General features: G+C 44.7%; 1 long non-coding RNA gene across 1 annotated transcript in view; it reads right to left on the bottom strand.

Annotated features, from left to right (window-relative positions):
* The window catches only part of LOC308281328, a 106,489-nt gene extending 91,061 nt beyond the window's left edge, over positions 1-15,428 (bottom strand). Inside the window, exon 1 of the long non-coding RNA XR_013961838.1 lies at positions 15,390-15,428. This is a non-coding gene — a long non-coding RNA (uncharacterized lncRNA). The remainder of the gene's footprint in view (positions 1-15,389) is intronic.
* Between the last annotated feature and the right edge of the window lie 481 nt (positions 15,429-15,909).

The following is a 15,909-nucleotide window of genomic DNA, read 5'->3' as shown; positions in this document are numbered from 1 at the left end:
AGGACTCAAAGGAGTAATTTCCTGTAGCCAGAAGTTATGCAGTCATTTTGCATGGCCACAAGGAGAATGCGAAAAGGGTTCAGTCTTCAGGGTAATGCTCTAGATGAGTTCAGTTACGGTATGTTAACCACCTCAGACATGCCTGGCTTCCTCTCAACTGCCCCAACTTACCTTTGATGCCACTGCCAAAAAAACACTACAAATATATGCATTAAATGTGAAATGTAGATATATGCACCCATACTCCTTCATTGTTGATAGGTTGTAGAATTATTTATATTTATTTCAAAAGATTTCACTCATTCAGAGATCCAGTGCCGACATTTAGAGCCAACAGCTCAGTATTTGAAGTCATCTTTATTTTTAATCGGTTTGGTTTTTTACTCTTAAGGACCTGTATTTTTCCTCCGTAATTAACTCACCTCAAAATATATAATAGTTTGTGTAATGAGTACATTCACACAGAAGGTCAATATTATGCGGCGGTAAAGAAACAGGATTTTTTTTTCTGAAGTAGATTTTTCGGCAATGAGGCATCCACTAAGATATAGTTTGTGCGCATTTTCAGATAGTTTATTCATCACCAAAGACCTTTACTCGTGTACCCTCTTGTTTTTTCATTCTCATTGCTGTTGCTGCTATGATACCTGCATTTCCCTCCAGACATCAATAAAGGCTTGAAGAGTAGTTCACTGGCTGGGTTTAAAGGAGTACAGACACTGTTCCTTTTGAAGAAACGTACATTTTAGTTTTTTGACCCAAATATCAACCTATTGATTTCCAAAACTAGACATAAAAGTTACAAAAAAGTCCCGATCCCAACGGCCTTTGCTGCATGTCACTCTCTCTCCCCCATGTCCTGTCAGGCCTACTGTTTTCTCTATCAATAAAGGCATGCAAAATAAATAAATAGGGAAATAACTGAAATGTGTGTGTATGTGTGTGTGTGTGTGTGTGTGTGTGTGTGTGTGTGTGTGTGCGTGTGAGAGAGAGAGAGAGAGAGAGAGAGAGAGAGAGCGCACATGTGCATCGCTCCTACCTTCATGCGTGCGTGTGAATCATAGACTGTAAAAGAGATGGACAAAGCTACGCCCATATACTCAGACGGTAAATGAAGCCTAAGTATTTTGCAACCGTGTGCATGCCGCCATCTTTCTACATCCTGTCCTGAAAATGGAAATGGTACAAGGATTCTATTGGTTCGGACAGAGAAGGGGGTGGGTCAATACATGCTAATGGTTGGGAGCTTGTCAATCAAGCTAGCCATGCCCCTCCTATGGCATACGTTATTTTATCATACATTTTAAAATACATGGGACCATAATTTAACAAAACACATATCATGGTGATTGAAAGAAGACTAGTGACTGGACGCATAAAGTATTTATGACAATGTTTATTATGGTAATAAAATCAAGTGTAATGTTCGGTAAAAATGCATTCACTTGAATGGAGCATAATAATTTTGGTACATGCAGGGGGGGTGAACAGCAAAACTAGCGGCCATTCATATTAACTTTCTCTTGAAGTCTCTTCCTATCTTCCTCAACTTGCAAGCCGGATACTCAGAACTCACTGAACTCAACTTGGCTCACAACGAGCATTTTAAACTTTAACAAAATTACAAAAATGTGGGTTGCAACATTTTTAAACCGGACAGGTCACATAAAGCGAGGATCATTTACCATTTCCATAGCACGTCCACATATTATTTTATATGGAAGGCTATACCGTATATTACTAATGCAGGCTATAATCTTATATAAAAATATTAAATAGCTACTGTATATGCTCTCCCTTCCTATCTCTCGCTCTTTTTTTCTCTCTCCTCTCTCACAGGCAGGTGGTGCACTAAAAATAAAGATGAGGGTGTGTGTGTGTGTGTGTGTGTGTGTGTGTCTGTGTGTGTGTGTGTGTGTGTGTGTGTGTGTGTGTGTGTGTGTGTGTGTGTGTGTGTGAGATAGAGAGAGAGAAAAAAAGGCTCTGCAACGTTCTAAAACCATTCCATCTCATCTAAAGAGATCTGAACTAGGCTTAAGACAACCGTGTCAGTTTCTTGTTGTCCGACTTGGTCAGACAAACATGTTTCGTGTAAAACGTTCTACATCAAGTTAGGACCTGTACTGTATAATTATTAATAGTGTTATATATACTAGTAAGACGCCTCAGGGCGAAATGCAACCTTGCCCTAAAGGGCGAGGTCGCGCCAATTCTTGGCCATGACCAGTTGTCAACAATGTGATGTCAGAACATGCCCATATACATTTGGTAATGTATGAGCATTACCAAATATGGGCATTCCTATTGATGACATCGGGACAGGGATCTCCATATATGGGCATAAAACGGACAAGGACGTAATTCATTTGCAAGTGTGACTCGTGATGACATCAGTTATCTCCATATATGGGCATAAAAGGGACATCAAGCCAGAGCGTCATGTCAGAGCGGCAAACCCATTCTGTTAAGAGTGGTTCCCCTGAAATCACAGTGACATCAGAGCATGATGTTAGAGCGACAAACCCATAGAACCACAGTGTCAGGTGTGACAGACAGACAGAGATACACACAAATGGACAAGCTGTAAGTTATTATGATCTGTTGTTCTTTTACTGTTGAAGCACTTTGTGACATTGCTCTGGGGAAAGGGGCATACAAATACATGTTACTTCCTTCCTTAGTTAAACCTCCATTCCCACTCCCTTGAAATACCTGTACTGGTATATTACATTTTGGTGTACATTTTGTACCTTCCATATCACGTCACCCTACCTTGTCACAATGAGGTGTCAGAAGTAGAAAGAGGGAGAGAGCGAGAGCGAGAGCGAGAGCGAGAGAGAGAGAGAGAGAGAGAGAGAGAGATTGGGTTAAATTAGACGGCCTTCCAGGCTGCAGATAGTCGTTGTTTATTTGAACCAAATACATATTTTATCATCCCAAATGCCTAGCCTCAAGTGCGTATAGACACGTCTTACGCAATCATTAAGTACTGTACCCGTTATATTCATCTAATGTGGGAACAGTCACATGCTTAAACATTAAGGACAGCATTGTTGGAATGACTGTCCCACTGGCACTGTAAAAGTAAGACTTGTCAAGCCATGAGTGCCCATAGGGCAGGAGCCTATCTCCTGTTTCTGTAGTGTGAGGCAGCTTGTTATTATGATGTACAAGTACACCCCCTGGACATGATGACGCTGGTCATGTTCATGTTTTACACAGCAATAGTTGGTATTTCAGTGGAAAAACAACTTAATTTACTATCATCCTTCTAATCTATATATCTCCCCTCCCCTCCCCCTCCGTTTCACTTCTTCTCTCCTACTTGCAAGGATTATTTGTTAGGTCTTCTGTGGGCAGGAGACAGGGGACTCAATCCAATTAGCTACTCTCCTCAATACAATCTCACTCTCTCTGTCTGTCTGTCTGTCTGTCTGTCTGTCTGTCTGTCTGTCTGTCTGTCTGTCTGTCTGTCTGTCTCTCTCTCTGTGTGTCGCACACACACACACACACACACACACACACACACACACACACACACACACACACACACACACACACACACACACACACACACACACACACACACTATATATATATATATATATATTTACATCACTTGTAAGGACATTACACAGACTTCCATTAATTTTTATGCAAGTCCTGTGGCCTTACCCTAACCTCTATCCCTAAACCTAACCCCTAACCCTAACCCTAACCCTCACCCTAAACCTAACCCTTAACTGTTGTGGGGACCTACTATTTTGTCCCCACACTGTAAGAGGTCCCCTGCAGGTGACTGTGTGAACATGCGTTTAGTCCCCATAAGTATAGCTAGACAAACTCACTCACACACACACAGAGACAATCCGCATGACCTAATGACCCAGGGACATTTCTCTGGAATACCTAATTGACTGACGCTAGATGACACAGTACAGTCACATCGATAATGTGTGTGTGTGTGTGTGTGTGTGTGTGTGTGTGTGTGTGTGTGTGTGTGTGTGTGTGTGTGTGTGTGTGTGTGTGTGTGTGTGTGTGCGCGCGCGCGCGCGTGCGTGCGTGCGTGTGTGTTGTGTACTGTCACACTGGTGTTTGTGTTGTTGGGTTGTTGTGTACAGTCTAGGGATGTCCACGGCTAACCGGTTAGCCGGTTATACAGTAGCTGCTCGTTAAAAAATATCTGTCTATGCTTAATGGCTTCACGGTAAATTTTCATATTAATATCGCATTGTCCTGGTCCTGGATAGTGTTACTTTGCTATGTGGGGATGTCATTTTGTTAAACAGACTCGGGGAGGCCCAAGAGAGTAGTCTTATGTTATGTCCAATGGAACACTAGAATGAGCGAAAGCTGTTCCGTGACACCTGGGGCTTTACACAAAACAGAACGTAGCCTATCAGATGTATTTCGGTCAGGGGGATGACAAAGTTGTCCACAGTCTTTGTGAAACAGCTCAAACACAGCAGTGGCAGGAGCAACGATGCTCAATCACTTACAATTAAAACTCCTGTTCGTCGTAGTCAAAGCAGATGGACACTTCACAGCCTCGTTGTGAGCTTGCAGCATCTCGGTGTACCTGATTACGATGCTTGTTGTTTGTTGATGACTAAGCATACAACAATTTATTTGTATTGTTTAAGGCTGCTTTTTTGTTTGTCTTTTAAGGGAGCATAACTACATGTCTACCATTTGTCTACCAACATGAATTGTGTGTACGTGCAAATATAATTTGGGGTAAAAAATTATAACCGTTAGTGACATCCCTAGTCCCACTGACCGTTTTGTGTCATGTGACACAATGTAAACCATGTGTCAGTCTGACTTGTACGTCCTCATGTAAACACAGTGTAAGAGCCTGAAATGATTAAATGAAAACATGTGCAATGAAGTGGTGTGACCATGGGGTGGCGCTGTACTTTATAAATGGGTCAAGTTCACGGGCACCTTTGGGAGGCTTTGACCCGGAAAGGCGAACGGTTTTGACCGCAAATTATGCTGTGAATCAAGCGATGTGGCGCGAGTTGTTTGTAGTAAATGTTTGATTACCTGATCTGTCTATGGAGCCTAATGGGCCTACGTTTTGCTTTTGTCACGGTGAAGTAATAAATACACTTATCTGCATGAAGAACTTGCCTGCATCTTATCTGTTGAACATTCATACAACCAGCGAACAGCATAGTATTATACCACGGCGCGTCAACCAAGTCCAACGACGGGTTCATCTCCTCGGTAGCGCGGTAGTAGACTGCGCTCCCTTAATATTAGTCAAAACCTGGTGCACCAGTTGGACCTTTGTGGCTTTGTATGCTGCGGGAGCTGCGCTGCGTTTGGACGTGGCGGAGGCGGCGGCAACAGGACGAACGGAGGGAGCTGCTGTTGCCAGGGATTGAAGAGGATTCCACTGTGTTTGTTGCTGCGTCGGGAGAACGGGAACGTCGCCAGCCATCCGCGGTGAACGGAGGAGCGGCGGAGATCCGCAGCTAGTGAACGGAGGAGCGGCGGAGATCCGGAGGACGGCTGTGGAACGCACTGGACGGCTAGGTCATCACCGCACGGCGCCCAACGGCTGCACCGAGGTATGCATACTGGTAAAAATGGCCATTCATATTGTGCGCGCACATTAAACTGGGGGTGAGCGTAATTCCATGGTTGCTGAAGAGGAGAACTGACTTTTATCGTTTCGTGTGACTTTTAACGGCTTCCCACTGACTTTGTGTTCTCCCACTGACTTTGTTGCGTCGCGCGAACTGTTCTCATTTGCTCACTGACTATTTATTATGGATGCGCGCCGAGCGGCGTCCGAGGTTGCCATGGATACCCGTGTGCGCTCCGTGCGCTCTGCGTCTATTGGTGACGTCACGGACAAGGTTCCAATTCTATCTGAAAAGCGGGTGGGTAAAATGACGGCAAAGGGGCTTTCCGATAAATATGACAGGTTGCAAGCTGGAAGAAAGGCTAGGCTGAATATGGCAGCCAAAATAAGGGATTCCATTCAAGGGTTCATGAAAAATAATGAGAAAAACAAGGTACTAAACGCTCTTACCGAGCTGGTTCAGGTGTGCAACGAGGCAAAAAGCATGCATGATAATATGTTGGGGTTTATGCCATGTGATGAAAAGGAAAAACAAGACATATGGTTTAAAGCAAAAATGTTATCAAACAATGATTGTATGTCAAATGCAGATTTGTGGGTTTCACAAAATGATGATGATGATGGTGGTGATGATGATGATGATGATGATGATGATGATGATGATGATGATGATGATGATGATGGCAATGATACAAAGGAAAATGAAATCAATGGTGGAATTCCGTGTGGTGGTCCAAATGAAGGCAATAATATTGGTGGTACAGTTGCAATTAATGAAAATGATGGTACAGGTGGTGTCAATTTAATTGATGACTGTATTGCTCCAAACGACAGCATTTCCAATGTTGCCAGTAACCACTCCAAGGCAAGTTGGAAAAGTGGCAGGTCAAGTATGGCCTCCGCAATGAGAATTGCTGAAGCGGAGAGAGCAGCACTCATTGCCCGTGCAACAGTTCTAAAGGAAAAACATGCTTTGGAGGAACAGGAGCAAATTCTCAGGAGGAAAAGAGAGCAACTGGAGTTGGACGCAGAGTTGGCTGCAACGGCTGCAAAGATCAATGTGTTACACTCTGAGAATAAAAGTACACCCAAAGCACCTTCAAATGCAATGAACTCATATTTGGAAAGGGAAAAGAGGAAAAAGGGCATCAATGTCAATGCATTAAATCCAATGGCAAAACCATATAAACCTGGAAATTTAAGCCACCAAAATAAATTAACACCACCGTCAATCCCAACAATGAAACCAATAAATGTGAAATCAAAGGCATGTGACCATAAACCGTCCTTCAATCATCCATCTAACCATACCCAAAAGGAACAACAGACAAACAAAATGGAAGCACCACCACCTGAGAAACCATCTGCAAAGGTCCAACTCAATCAAAATGAATCCATAACCCTACTTTCCATCATGGAGAAACAAAACGAAATCACTGCTGCTCTGGTACATCAGCAACAGTTGAGGTCTCTACCACCAAGGGAGATTCCGCTATTCGCAGGTGACCCTCTACAATATAGGGCATTCATTAAGGCCTTTGAACAAGGCGTGGAGGAAAAGGCAACAGAAGCGGATGCTTTGTACTATTTGGAACAGTTTACAAGAGGACAGCCACGGGAGTTGGTTCGTAGCTGCCAGCATATGGCTCCGGAGCGTGGCTACGCAATGGCAAAGGGCCTTATACAAGAACATTTTGGAAACCAATACAAAATTGCAAACGCATACATGCAAAAGGCCTTGGCATGGCATTCCATAAAATCTGAAGACTTGGATGCCCTCCAAGCCTACTCGCTGTTCCTGCGTGGCTGCTGTAATGCAATGGAGGAGCTGCAATACATGCAGGAATTGGATATGCCGGTCCATATGAGGGCTATCATATCAAAATTGCCATACAAAATGAGGGAGCAATGGAGGTCCACAGCTCATAGCATTATGGAAAACACACAGGAAAGGGCCCACTTTTGGGATATTGTAACGTTTGTGGAGCGACGTGTCAGTATCCTTTCCGATCCTCTGTTTGGTGACATACAAGAACCAGCATCCGGTGGGGTTGGTGCCAGATTTAAATCATATCCAGCCAACAGACTGAAGGGAAACATTGTTGCCACCACCGTAACATCAATGGAGTTGCCTGACGGAGGTCAAGAGCTGACATCACCAACATCAGATTCAGCAACTGCTAGGAAAACTGGATGCTTGTGCTGTGAGCGCAGTCATGCATTGGAGGACTGTAAACAGTTCAAAGAAAGAGAACACAAAGAGAAAATACAACTTCTGAGGGAAATGGGAGTTTGCTTCGCTTGCCTGTGTGTCGGTCACATAAGCCGGGAGTGCAAAGAGCGTTTGACATGCAAGGTCTGTGGTCGGACTCATCCAACTGCACTTCACACTAAAAGGCAACCACTACCTACAGAACACAAGGAATCAGTCGACAATAAGCCAGTCTCACAGGAAACATGTGGACATACAGGGGCTGGTAAGGACCGTTGCGTGTTGTCCATCCTCCCTGTCAGCGTGAAGGCAACGAAAGGAGATAACATCGTTCAAACATATGCCTTCCTGGACCCCGGTAGCTCAGCCACGTTCTGCTCAGAACAGCTAATGCAGAGATTGAACCTTACAGGCAGAAAAACTAACTTCTTGCTGAGCACCATGGGGCAGGAGGCTGTTGTTCCAGCTTACACTTTGAATGGGTTGGAGGTAGCGGAGCTGGACAGCAATGATTTCTATCTTCTGCCAGAAGTTCTTACCCAGAAGAAGATGCCAGTCACTGCTGAAAACATGGTAACACCTGAGGAGCTGGCTAAGTGGCCGTACTTGTCCGGTGTACACATCCCACAATTGAGGGCAAATGTCGACCTGCTAATAGGAACCAACGCGCCCAGGATATTGGAACCCTGGGAGGTCCGCAACAGCCACAGTAATGGACCGTATGCCATAAGGACAGTGCTTGGTTGGGTCGTCAATGGACCACTAAGTGGAAACAGTGGTGGTGTGGAGGCAGAGTTTCCCTCTGCCTCAGTGAACAGGATTGCAGTGTGTAGGCTGGAAGAAATGCTGGCAAACCAGTACAATCATGATTTCAATGAAGTACCCGTAAAGGCGGAGGAAATGTCCAGAGAAGACATGAGGTTCCTGGATATTGCGGAAAGTTCGGCAGTGCTCAAGGAAGGGAGGTACTGTTTGAAATTGCCCTTTAAGAAGGAGGTCTGTCTGCCCAACAATGTTTCAGTGGCAAGGCAAAGGATCCAGGGTTTGAGGAAAAAGTTCCTCAACAACGAAAGCCTGCACCAAGAGTATGCAGCGTACATGAACAAGCTCATAAGGAACAACTATGCAGAACAAGTACCTCAGCAACAGCTGCAGGGTCAGAAGGGGAAAGTGTGGTATATCCCGCACCACGGTGTTCACCATCCGAGGAAAGGAAACCTTCGCGTGGTGTTTGACTGTGCGGCCACATTTCAAGGAGCATCTCTGAACAGTGAGCTTCTGCAGGGTCCTAACCTTACCAGCGTACTTCTTGGAGTTCTCACTCGCTTCAGAGAGGAACCGGTGGCATTCATGGGTGATGTTCAAGCCATGTTCCACCAGGTGAAGGTTGCTGAGGAAGATAGAGATTTTCTGCGCTTTCTCTGGTGGCCTGAAGGAGATGTCACTAAGGACCTTGTGGAGTACAGGATGACTGTGCACCTGTTCGGTGCTGCATCATCTCCTAGTTGCGCAAGCTACGCCCTGAGGAAAACTGCTGATGATAACCAATCTGAGTTTTCATCTGAAGTCGTTCTAGCTGTTAAGCAGAACTTCTATGTGGACGACTGTTTAAAAAGTGCAGCCACTGAAGGAGAAGCTATTCAGATGATAGCTGATCTGATCACTCTGTGTGGCAAGGGGGGCTTCATCCTGGAGAAGTGGATCAGCAACAGTCGTGGCGTTTTACAGTCCATCATGACAGAGCAATGGGCCAAGGATCTAAAGGAGTTGGATCTGGATAGAGACAAACTCCCAATGGAAAGAGCTCTGGGCCTACTATGGTGTGTGGAGACCGATGCTTTCCGATTCAAGTTGGAGTTGAAACAACAGTCTCGCACCAGACGTGGTATGCTGTCCATCACCAGCTCTGTGTACGATCCACTAGGTTTCCTAGCGCCAGTCACGTTGCGTGCGAAAATAATGCAGCAGGAACTCTGCAGAAGAAGATGTGGGTGGGACGATGACTTACCGCAGGACATCGTACACCAATGGAAAGGGTGGTTGGAGGAGTTGGAGCAGCTGGCTACGTTCCGTGCAAGTAGGTGCATCAAGCCAGTGGCCTTTGGCAAGGTCAAACATGCCCAACTACATCACTTTGCCGATGCCAGTGAAGCTGGATATGGAACCGCATCGTACATCAGGATGTTGAATCAGGAAAACCACATCCATGTTACCTTTCTACTCGGCAAAGCCAGGGTAACGCCATTGAAAGCAGTTACTATTCCTCGGTTGGAGCTAACGGCTGCTGTCCTTGCCGCCAAAGTGGACTTGATGTTGAAGGCGGAGCTGAAGTTCCAGTTGGAGCAGTCAGTATTTTGGACTGACAGTACTTCAGTGTTGAAGTATCTGAACAATGAGGACAGGCGTTTCCACACATTTGTGGCCAATAGAATCTCGACCATCAGAGAAACATCTAAACCCTCACAGTGGAGACATGTCTGTTCCAAAGACAATCCAGCTGATGATGCGTCAAGAGGAATGAAGGTCTCAGACTTCCTGAGTGGCAGCAGGTGGCTCGAAGGTCCTGCATTTCTCTGGAAGCCAGAGGAGCATTGGCCCAAAACTGTGTTGGACATCTCAGTGGACGCTACTGACCAGGAGGTCAAAAGGGAGGCATTGGTAAATGCCATTAATGTATGCGACATGTCTAGCCCGACATATCAGCTCATTGCTTACTACTCAGACTGGAAGAGGCTCAAGACGGCAGCTGCCTGGTTCCTCAGGCTGAAGGTAATGTTGTTGGAGCGGAGCCGTCTAAGAAAGCAGGCTGAAAGTCAAAGGCTCACAGCAACATCTAGGAGCTGTACCTTGACGCTGGATGACCTGCAGGGAGCAGAGGTCGGTATTATTCGTTACTGTCAGCGACAGAGATTCAGCGAGGAGATTGCTGCTTTAATAACCGGAAAGGAAGCTGTGAGTCGACAGAGTCCCATATATCGGCTGGATCCAGTGTTGGAAGACGGACTCTTAAGGGTCGGAGGAAGATTAAGTAGAGGATCAATGCCAGAGGAGGCTAAGCATCCACTCATTCTATCCAAGGACCAGCACGTTTCTATGCTCATTCTCAAGCATGTACACCAGAGTCTGGGACATGGTGGAAGGACTCACACACTGTCCAAAGTGAGGAAGAGATTTTGGATCACCAACGCTCATGCAGCTGTCAGGAAGATCATTGCTGAATGCAGCTTTTGCAAACGCTACAATGGCAGAGCAGTGGAGCAAAAGATGGCAGATCTCCCAGCTGACAGAATCCTTCCAGACCTACCACCTTTTACCAACACAGGGGTAGACTACTTTGGACCAGTCGAAGTGAAGAAAGGAAGATCAACCTGTAAGAGGTACGGAGTCATATTTACCTGTATGGCAAGCAGGGCCATCCATCTGGAGGTAGCAGTGTCATTGGACACAGACGCATGCATCAACGCTTTGAGGCGTTTTATCAGCAGGAGAGGACAAGTGGCACATTTGCGGTCCGATAATGGTACCAATTTCATTGGGACAGAAAGAGAACTGAGGGAGGCTCTGGCAGCTTTGAATCAGGACAAGATTCAAGGAGTGCTGTCACAGGTTGGAGTTGTCTGGAGCTTTAATCCACCAGCAGGGTCACATCACGGTGGTGTCTGGGAACGGCTGATCCGCCTGGTGAGAAGGATTCTCAGTTCCGTCCTACGTCAGCAGACGTTGGACGATGATGGACTTCATACAGTGTTCTGTGAAGTGGAGGCCATTTTGAATGACCGTCCAATAACTACCCTCTCGGATGATCCCAATGACCTGGAGCCACTTACGCCGAACCATCTTCTCCTCTTGAAGGGTAAACCAGCTTTACCACCTGGAGTGTTTGACACACATGACCAGTATGTAAGAAGACGATGGAGACAAGTACAGTATCTCGCAGATCTTTTCTGGAAAAGATGGGTACGTGAGTACTTGCCCTTGCTACAAGAGAGACAAAAGTGGAATCAGAAGAAAAGGAGCTTGACACCGGGAGACATCGTTGTCATCATGGATTCTTCGGCTCCTCGTGGGTCCTGGCCACTGGGCAGAGTTTTGGAGGTCTTTCCAGACCGGCACGGACTGGTACGTTCCGTGAAATTGCAGACTAAAAGCAGCACCATTGAGAGGCCAGTGACAAAACTGTGCTTGGTTCAAGAGGTCTAAATGTATTTGAATCCTAAACATGTTTTGGCTCTTTATTTTGTTTATTGGTTTGAATTGTTATTTCTACCCGCCTTAACAATTAGGGGCTGGTGTGTAAGAGCCTGAAATGATTAAATGAAAACATGTGCAATGAAGTGGTGTGACCATGGGGTGGCGCTGTACTTTATAAATGGGTCAAGTTCACGGGCACCTTTGGGAGGCTTTGACCCGGAAAGGCGAACGGTTTTGACCGCAAATTATGCTGTGAATCAAGCGATGTGGCGCGAGTTGTTTGTAGTAAATGTTTGATTACCTGATCTGTCTATGGAGCCTAATGGGCCTACGTTTTGCTTTTGTCACGGTGAAGTAATAAATACACTTATCTGCATGAAGAACTTGCCTGCATCTTATCTGTTGAACATTCATACAACCAGCGAACAGCATAGTATTATACCACGGCGCGTCAACCAAGTCCAACGACGGGTTCATCTCCTCGGTAGCGCGGTAGTAGACTGCGCTCCCTTAATACACAGTCATCTGGATTAATAAGACATGATATAGAGTACCAGGATGTAAATTATCCATGAAATATTCCAGAGACCTTGTAGTGACTCTGTGTGTGTGTGTGTGTGTGTGTGTGTGTGTGTGTGTGTGTGTGTGTGTGTGTGTGTGTGTGTGTGTGTGTGTGTGTGAGTTTGTCTAGTTATACTTATGGGGACTCAGTGGCGGTTGGTACCTATATTGCGCCCTGGGCGAGGTAGTATATCGCCGCCCTATAAATCGCTTTTTTTTTTATAAAAAAAAAAATTATTAATTTTTTTAAAGTTAAAATCGGTTCGGTTCTACACGGCGGCAGAACCACTTTGGGCTTAATATAATAGGGTTTATAAAAGCATGATCTGACTGTCTTATGCCTCATTCACACTGTAAGCAGCAAAGCTAATGGTTTGCTTGGTAATTCAATGTAATCTCAATGGAAACCAGCTTTAAGATGCTGGAGATGCTTTAAAGCTGGTTTCCATTGAGATTACATTGAATTACCAAGCAAACCATTAGCTTTGCTGCTTACAGTGTGAATGAGGCATTAGTCTTACCTTGGGCTGGTCAGGAGAAATGGTTCTTTCACAGTCACGCACAGTGAGACAAGACTATAGAGTTCCTATATCCTGGCTGATAGAGGTCTGTGTTTTGTAGAGGAAAGTCTTTTTTTTTCTTTTTTTTCTTTTCCTTCATGCGCCCCCTCAAGGTGGCGCCCTGGGCGAGTGCCCCGCTAGCCCCCCCTGCAGGCCGCCTCTGTGGGGACTAAACGCATGTTCACACAGTCACCTGCAGGGGACCTCTGACAGTGTGGGGACAAAATAGTAGGTCCCCACAACGGTTAGGGTTAGGGTTAGGGTTAGGGTTCGGTTTAGGTTTAGGGTTAGGGTTAGGGGTTAGGTTTAGGGATAGAGGTTAGGGTAAGGCCACAGGACTTGCATAAAAATGAATGGAAGTCTATGTAATGTCCCCACAAGTGATGTGAATATATTGTGTGTGTGTGTGTGTGTGTGTGTGTGTGTGTGTGTGTGTGTGTGTGTGTGTGTGTGTGTGTGCGCGCGCGCGCGCGCCGTACATTGAGGTTAGTGTTATGTTGAGTTACTGGATGTAGTTCTGGTATTCAATGTCAAGCCTCAAGTTAATTAGACAGTAATAAAATGAAGTTAAAATATGATGTGGTATACAAATAAATACTACAGTAAATTTGAGAGTTTGCTGAAGTGAACATCATGTTCAAGAGCATATTCTCAGAGGATGCCTGACTCATAAATATTCAGTAAAACAGGCGAACAGCTAAGTAGTGTGGAGTCTGCAGACAGAATCAACTCTCTCAACTTTTATTTGAGACTGTCTCAACACCTAAGTAGTGCAGAGTCTGCGGATAGAATCTAACTGTCACAACTTTTTGTTTATTCAACTGTGGATGCAAATGGGTATAAGCTCAGGCAGTAGTACTGGATAGTTGCTATGTTATAACACCTATACTTGCTATTCTGGTGACCAAAATGACAGATTAAAAGAATAGCTGATAAAATGTTTAAATGTTCAGATTGGATACACTGAGAATTTAAAACACAATGTTGGTGAAAAGACAAACTGCCTCTGGTGCACATCAAGATGCTTCATGAACTATTTTTATAGTCTACTGTATGGACAAGCAGGTGATGCTTGACCTACCTCTTAGAGCTAGCCGAAACATGCACTTACTGAAATCTGCCCTTTTACATTACTCCTAAAGAGTGCCCTTTCACACTGCTGCAATAACCAAAGAAGATCTGCAATTTGTCATTGATGTCAAATGGTCTGCACTAGAATGGCGTCAATGGCAATTAACACAGGCAAGCTTTCAAAATGCGGACCCAGGTCTTGAGTAAATTGCCACCAGTGTAAGAGGAGCAATGGATTAGATTCTCAGGGTATTGCAATGTCAATCATGGCTGTTTTCTGTAATATCAACAAATATAAGGAGTAAGACAACAATCCATCGATAAAACAGGATAGAACAAAACAATGTGTCAAGTGTTACAAATAAAAAAACAATGGAACACATACAGTAACTGGGGCATCTTTTGCCCCCACATTTTAAGTTATGCTAACATGTTAAACTGGCTAATGCACCTCCATGGCTGTCGGGACAGGCTCCATTAATTATTTATTGTTCGCTCAACCAATGCTTGCATGTCTTCAGTTTGTTCTCATATTTGAATGTTCAACAACCTTCACCTGCCAATCAACTGACTTGACTTGGATCAATTACAGTAACTACTGTATGCCTCCTCTAGAGATACCGGAAAAAAGGTTGCATTTGTGGTTTCATGGGGTGGAGTGTACTGTAGATCATGATGCATTAGTCCACAGAAGCCGTTACTAAATGTTGGTGCCATACCACTGTTCTATCAGCCATATTTTCCAAAATACTATTGGTCCAGGACTCCAGATGGAGTCCTATAACTAAGCCTGACCCTAACCCTAACCGTTTTTATTTTATTTTTTTACTATTGGGACATTGGAATAAGGGGCCATCGGACTAATATGCAGCCCTCCTAAATGTTTATGGGCTACAGGAATAAATGTGGACATTATTGCTTAGAGCCCTAGTTCATAATTTTCCAAAACATGATGGCAACGACACAGGACTTACCAGTGACCATGCATACGGTGGCATGAATGCTGGGTCAAATGTGGGTTGAAACTGTGTTCAATATCCTGGGCTTTCTGTGTTAAAGGGGCATCCGTATTAAACAAATGCAAGCAGACTATGTACAGTAATGTTACTGCCTTTAGTTACTTTTCATTGGATTAATTTGGTTCATATTTCCTTAGGCCTAGTCCCACTGCTTATTTTATCATACCTACCAGTAAGACTCACTAATCGGGAGATAAGCGACCGTTGGTCGCTTATCTCCTGTCACACTGCTGACATCAGTATGACATCACACCGTACACAAATGACCCTTATATAAGACCGGCATTATCTACCGACAGATTAGTAACAAGATGTCAAAATCGTTGAAGGTTGAATCTCCAGATATGGAGATAACCAACACATCCCTCCATATATGGAGATAACCGACGAATCTCACTAAGTCTGACCTCACAAGCCCCATATTTGGACACGAACAACATATAACTCCATATATAGAGACATAGCTGCTGACATCAGTATGACATCACACTGCTGACATCAGTATGACATCACACCGTACACAAATGACCCTTATATAAGACCGGCATTATCTACCAACAGATTAGATGCAAGCAGGATCTCGACTCTGACACAACTCATCGGCTCATAAGCTGGTTCTCCCTCCATATATGGAGATAACCGACGAATCTCACTAAGTCTGACCTCACAAGCCCCATATTTGGACACGAACAACATATA

The sequence above is a fragment of the Nannobrachium achirus genome (genome assembly GCF_963921795.1).
Source record: "Nannobrachium achirus genome assembly, chromosome: 3".
Lineage (NCBI taxonomy): Eukaryota > Metazoa > Chordata > Actinopteri > Myctophiformes > Myctophidae > Nannobrachium > Nannobrachium achirus.
Note: the sequence above shows the minus strand (reverse complement) of the source record. Positions and strands in the feature narration are given on the sequence as shown.